A 6,882-nucleotide genomic window follows, 5' to 3' on the forward strand; every position below is an offset into this window, starting at 1 on the left:
TACTGACAACACAGATGAACCTCAAAAACATACACAGAGTAAGAAGCCAGACACAAACGGTCACATACTATATGATTCCATTTACATGAAATCCCAGAAGAGGTGAATCTATAGAGACAGATCACAGATTGGTGGCTGTCACGGGCTGGGGAGAGAGAGGAATAGGGAGCAAGTGCTCAATAGATACACCTTTTCTTTTTGAGGTGATGAATATATTCACTATTTCCTTTTGGAGGGATGAAATGTTTTGGAACTAGGTAGTGGCTGCAAAACATTATGAAAGTACTAAATGCCACTGGATTGCTCACTTTAAAATGGTTAATTTTATGTTATGTGAATGTCACCTCAATTAAGAAAAAAAAAAAGAGCATCCAGATGTTCATGTGAAACTCAGACTTTTTTATAGGGCTAAGGTGAGCCTACATAATGGAGCACACATGTGGGTGAACGTGAGTCAGTCAGGCTAACAGCAGACTGTGGAGAGTTTGGGCACCTGGCAGGGATGGAGGTGGTGTGAGTAGGTCTGAGTGAGGGGCTGGGTGAGTGTGTGAAGTGGAGGTGGTGGTTCCTTTGTGAACAAGGGGAGGGGACCATCATGAAGGTCCACAACCCAGAAGTAATGCTCTTCCTGTGAAGATCGGAGTCTTCAAAGTTTCCCTCCCTCCCCTCAAAAAGCAGGCACACGTACACATGCACACACACCCCTATCTTTGCATGGTGACAGATCGCAGGAGCCATCCCTGGGCATCAGCAGACAGCAGCAGCAGATCACTTAACCAAGTGTGCAGTGGAGGGGCATGAACCTCCCTGGCGTCTTCCTTATTAGGTTTGGGCCTCCATCAAGATATCTGGCTCTTTGCAGAAATATAACTTGTAAACTCTGTTTTTAAAATTTGATCTTCAAAGAATTGGAGAAAGAATGGGCATTTCCATAGTGTGTGTGTATCAGCCTTGACACGGGGAAGATTCCACATAAGTATGGGATGTGGGCTAGAGCAGATCAGTTCTCACAACAGAACCAACTGAGAAAAAGAACAAAGAGCCCTTGTGGAGGGGTGATGCATTTCCCTCAACCTCATCAAACTGAGAAGTGTGCCGGCGGCTTAGTGAGAAGAGTCTGGAGTTGATAGTAGGACTTCATAGCACTATTTCTAAGCACACGTTTGTTCAAAGACCTACACAGCTTAAAAAATAAACACAATAAAGCAAACTACAGATAAAGTATCAAGCTTACCATGACTCCATCAGTGTATCATCTCATATGTATACATATGTGGCAATGCATATATAGGTGGCTATGTAATTTTTAGTGTATTGCTAATGCTCTATGCTTAAGATGACTGATTAACAAAGTCTCTTGCTCACTCCGTGGTCTTCCATTTTTTTCTATGAATCCTCTTGCCTTTGTAAAGACTCGGGTTTAAAGAACCTCTTTAATTGTTGCTGAAGAGGCAAAATAGAAGCAAACAGATCTAAGTGGCAGTTTCCGACAAGCAATACCCCTGTGTAGTGGTGTCTAAGTAAGGACCATTTGGTTCTGCCTGAATCTTCTGCTATGCTTGCCCCTCTGAGGTTGTCCATTCTGCCTTTCCCTAGTCTGTCTCTGCCCTATGTATCCAGATTCTACCTACTTTGAAAAATCCGAACCACATCTCCCAGGAGCCATGACTTCTTCCCCCCAAATTCCAGTCATTAACATCCTCTGCACTTTCTCCCTTCATACAGCATCTCTTGTTTTTACTATATCATCTTGCTGGCTTCATAGACCATCTTTTATTAATTATGATTGGTTTCTGGTCTCTTCTCTACCCAACAAAGTTGTAAGCTCCTTGAAGATTCCTCTGGGTCTGGTTCTGCATTCATTCCTATGGTTTTTCATTCACTCAGCATGTTGCTTGTTTGTTTGCACACTTGGTGTGTGATAAGACAGCCTGAGAATTAAAAACCAAGGCAGTATGACTTTTTTTTTTAATGGATGTTTAGTTTCTAATTGAAAAGACAAGGTCTCCAGACCTGAAACAGTTAACTGCAAGCATCACCAAAGTCAGTTCTTACAGCAAAGCCCATTCCTGGCAGCATTATTCTTAGTTGATTGGTTGATTAATTAAGAGGCAACCTGTCAGGAAAAAGCAGAGTACAATTCATTGATTTACAAACAATCAAAATGTATTTAAAACTTATCTGAAATAAGAGCATGTTCTTCACCAGATAGTGACTGCCAGAAATCTTATTCAAAAATAAAACAAAATTAGCCATGGTTGGCCCAGAGTGGAATTTCTGAATTCGGTATTTCACTTGACCTAGATATTGACAAAAATAACAGTGTGGTCCTTGATGTTGAAGTCGGCAAATACAGACTGTTACTCTTTACCTTTTTTGTGGCATTACTCTCTGTGCAAATATGTTTGGTGCACATTGCTATGTACACAGCCCTGACCCTGCAGCCTACGGGGGTAGTGATTAGAGATGTAATCGCAAATAAATACATCAGCCTCTGGAAGATCCTGGTGACCTCTGGAAGAGAACGTTGACTCCAAAAGGCTTAAAAACTTCAAGGGATTCATTATGCTTTAAAATTCAGTTATGCAGAGGAGAAGATGTCAGTTCCTGGAAATTCACAGACTGAAAGTCACACGATGGTACTGCCACGCCCACCGACGTGCCTGAGCGGACTGTCTGACACTGTGGAGAGAGCAAGAAGGCACTTCTTTGGAGAGGTTTAGAGACAGGAAGAAAATAAACAAGCCCAAGAGATCCTGAAACTCTCTTAAGGAAAGAGGTTCAAAGGCGAAGCCTCTTATATAAACCGGAAGGTTTCAAGAGGCTGATCTGGATGAACAAGAAGAATGTGGAGGAAACGTTATCACACGACCGTGTACTCAACACGTTTCTTTGAACAGAATTTGTGTTTCCTGGCTATGTGTTCACAATTTCCCCCCTTTTTTCCCTTTTACACCAACTAGGTTATAAGAGTTGTTAGTTTTAACAGCTGATAAATCTTTTTCCACATCTTTCAAATAAGGTCAACAACATATTTGTATGTGTGTATTTCCAAAATGGTGGTGTATAAAGAGTTAAACCAAATGCTTTTGGCAGTTCTCTTGGAGAAAGAAAAGTGGAAATGACATATCGATTATTCCAGATCCAAAAGAAAGATTTCTATACAAAGCCTGGAAAAGTCAGTAAGTTGGGATCACCTTGGACATTAAGGGAATGGTGACTTCAGAGATAAAGAATCACTAGGGAAGCAGTTACGCACCTTTGACTGGGGCTCAGAATTGTTGATTATTAGCAACTAAGGCTTAAAGTGTGATCAGTTAAGACCAGTGGGGATTAAGGTCTGGGTGATGTTTTAACCAGGGATTTGAAACATAGAACTAAGGATATCCTGGTGGAAGACGAGATCTGCAGACAGCAAGAAGATAGTTTTAATTATAGAAAAAAGAGGAAATAGGAAGCAAGGATGAAGCAACATCTAGGAAATAATTATATAAAGAACTGCAATCAGGCATAAGGAGATGGAGCGTTCACCAGGAGAAAAAAGAAGAAAAAAAATCCAGCCAGTTGAACTGAAAAATCCCATCTAAATATGAAAGCAGGGAATGTATTCTGAAGCTGGAAATATTCATCAGTGTGTTAAATGTCACACATTCTAAAAATGTGAGATAGATTTCAACAGCCCTATAGTTAAAGACTGATGATTGGAATTTTGCTTTTATGATGCCACAGCAATTCAGATGGTTCTTAAGTCTCCATAGCAACAGCCTGATGCTACTTTTTGTTCTTCTGAGTAGTCACATGATGCCTGATGCACGGCATGGGAAACCGAGAAGCAGTCAATTCCATTTCCCATTTAGTGACACTGAGACCAGAGCCATCATGAAGAACTTTTATTACCATCAATTCTGAGCCTTATAAACTAGGACCATCCCATGTAAACCTTTCTTTGACGAGCTAGCACTTAAACTGGGTGTCAACCTTTGCCTTGATGAACCATGGCTCTAGGTCAGCAGTATTATGGTTTCATGAACTGTGTGTCATTTAGATAAAATTCCCTCAAGCGGATGACCCTTTCCCACTTGTAATGCCCAGTTTTCTTAGAAGTTGCCACCAATATATGAGATACATGTGTGGTGGTCATTAGCCAGGAGAAGTCTACCATTTTCACTCTAGGATGGGCAACAGACTAGCCTACTAGGGCAAGGAAGGGCATACTGGTGTGTCATGAAACAATGGACAAGTCATTGTAATGGTCTGTACCTCAGTTTTCCCATCTGTGAAAGGGGAGTGATGAGCAAAGCCTTTTTCTTACTCAAAGGGTAATGTCTACAAAACATTTAGACAAGTTTTGTCAAACATGTTTTGGAAGAAGATGTACTTGTCAAGAGAACCCCAACTGCCCTAGGTTTACATATACGAGATATCAAGGTGGTAGGTGACTTAACCTAGAGTCAGAGAAAACACGGTGAAGCTTGCCAGCCCAAGTAAGACAGATAGAAATCTCTCCTGAGCTCTCATGAAATTTATAAGGGTTTTCTTACTGGGGCCGACTTAAGTTCCCAACACTTTCACCATCATTCTCATGAATGGGTATCTGGTTGAGTTAAAGTCCATCTAAACTCACCTTGGCAGTGGGAGTCAGAAGTTTACAGACTCCAGTTCTAAGCGATGACACCAACATTTGTTACCCTGACTGAATCAATTCCCACCTTTATATTATCCTTCCTTTGTATGAGGAGACACCTTCTGAAAGAACAAAGACGATTACCTTGTCTACAGGAGGTAACCAATGAATACTTGTTTTCTTTCCACCTCTTACTACTTTCTTCATCTGAAACTCTTACATTTCTGGAATTCGGCTGCAGGGGATGAGAGATGAGCCAGTGATGCAGGTGGGTTTGGAGGTGAGGATAACATTCTAGTGATGCTGTGACATTATCGTCGGTGCAAGGTACTCAGCTCTCACTCTCTACAGGACACGGTACATACTGACGGAAATACAGAGAAATACAAAGTGATGGAAACACAAACCCGTAAGAGCCTCTGCTCAAGGGTCGAGATGAAGTCGAAAGTTAAGAGAACAAGGGTAACCAAAGCTAAATGTCAAACAGGTGCTAGAGATGGCGGGCAAGCTGGGTTGCTGAGGAAATCTTCCTGGTGAGGAGGAGTGGCCGTGGACTTTGAAGAGAGCTGATATTTACTGAGTGCTTACTAAGTAAAGGGCATTGGGCCCTTTGCCTCCTTTATGTCACTGATTAAGGGGGAGATCCCTGGTAAGGGAATAAAAATGGGAAAGTGGGAATGGTGGCCTAGAAGTGGGAATGATTGAGTGAGTAATGAGTTTGGCAGGAGGGGAGGTAACTAGGATAGAGGATGGTAGATGACTCTAAAAGCCAAATTAAGGTGTTGAACTACATGTTCGTGTCATGGGGAACTACTGTGCATTTGTTAGTAGGGAGTGCTGTGTCCCCAACTATGCGATTTAAGAAAGAAACACTGGTGAAATCAATCAGGAGAGCACTGAAACAGCCCAGGTGTTAGGTTGTGGGACCTTGCACAGGAGGAGAGGCAGAAGGCAGGGAGGAGTATGAGATGGACTGGAAGAATTATCACCATCAGCAACAGCGTTTGGGGAAGCTGGGGAGAAAGCTCACTTGGGAGAAAGAATGTTAGAGTTGAGTTTTGGATGTATTACATTTGAGGGGACTACAAGTATGTGGAAGTATCTTTCCTATAAGGTATTAAAGACGGGAAGCTTGCATTTGGGGGGCTTCCGGAATGCACCCTCCTCACCTTAACCATGGGGAATACAGCCTAAGAGCACATAAGGCTGAGGGACCGTTTCATCCTCTCTCTTCAGGGAGTAGCAGGGATTGGCCACCACGGGAAACTACCTTCTGCTTGGGCACCCTGTAATTACGCCTAATTAAGGGGACAGAATGGTACCTGGCTTTTATTTTCTGGCCAGTGCCCCAGGGGAATGTGAGCCATCCATTTCTACTTAGTTCCAGCTCTCTTTGTGTTATCTTTCTTTGTATCACTTTCTTTTCTCCTAGCAAATTATGGGTTCAAATAAAAACTAAATTCTCTGACTCTTTCTAACCCCAAAATATATCATCCAGCAAGTGTTCATTGAGTACTTTCCCTGCGACAGACCTGTGTCCTCCCTATCACTTCTTCCAGCATAGCTGGCTGTAACTTCTCTCTGTGTACATTGGAGGGTGAGTGGGGACCCTTGGATACTGCTCAAAGCAGGTGTCCCTGGAGAGTTTCCAAGTCATTCCACCAGCATTTGTAAGGTTGGTCTAAAGAAAATACCCTTATTTACAAAGGACAGGAGAAAGAACATTGGATTAGGAGGGTTGAGAACATGTGTAATCTTAGGAAATTCACTGAACTCACCAGGACTCAATTTACCTATCTGTGAAATGAGTGGATAGACTGGTTGATATAAATTTCAACTCTAGTATATAATATATACTCTTATATCACGGAGGTAGGCTTATAATGCCTTTGAGCCTAACGTCACTATGCTTATAGAATATGTTGTTTCTTATTGTAAATTATTCTTTAAGGGTACGACTACACCCAGCACCACATTGAGCGGTGGAAGGCCACAGCCTCTCCGGCTGAATCCCCTGGTCAGAACCCTGGAGCTCACTCCCGCAGCCACAACCTCCGAGGCTGAACAACCCTCTCCTCTCTCAGGAGGATAGGAATACAGGGAAGGGAAGAGGATGCACAGTCTCTACCCTTGGGCCACGTGTCGATGACATTGAATATAAGAGCAGCAGGGTCCCCAGACCATCATGTTTTCTTTGCTCAACTATGTGGATCCCAGCTTCCCCCTCCCACCCCCCACTACGGTGCTCCACTGACCAT

At 42.6% G+C, this 6,882-nt stretch overlaps 1 long non-coding RNA gene across 1 annotated transcript; it reads right to left on the reverse strand.

Annotated features, from left to right (window-relative positions):
• Positions 1–2,072: 2,072 nt before the first annotated feature.
• Positions 2,073–3,608, reverse strand: LOC140691418 (uncharacterized). The gene is made up of 3 exons (XR_012067030.1): positions 3,260–3,608; positions 2,487–2,682; positions 2,073–2,116 (listed from the first exon to the last, which is right to left on the reverse strand). It is a non-coding gene; the product is annotated as an uncharacterized lncRNA (long non-coding RNA).
• Between the last annotated feature and the right edge of the window lie 3,274 nt (positions 3,609–6,882).

Source organism: Vicugna pacos, chromosome 35 (genome assembly GCF_048564905.1).
Source record: "Vicugna pacos chromosome 35, VicPac4, whole genome shotgun sequence".
Taxonomy (NCBI): Eukaryota; Metazoa; Chordata; class Mammalia; order Artiodactyla; family Camelidae; genus Vicugna; species Vicugna pacos.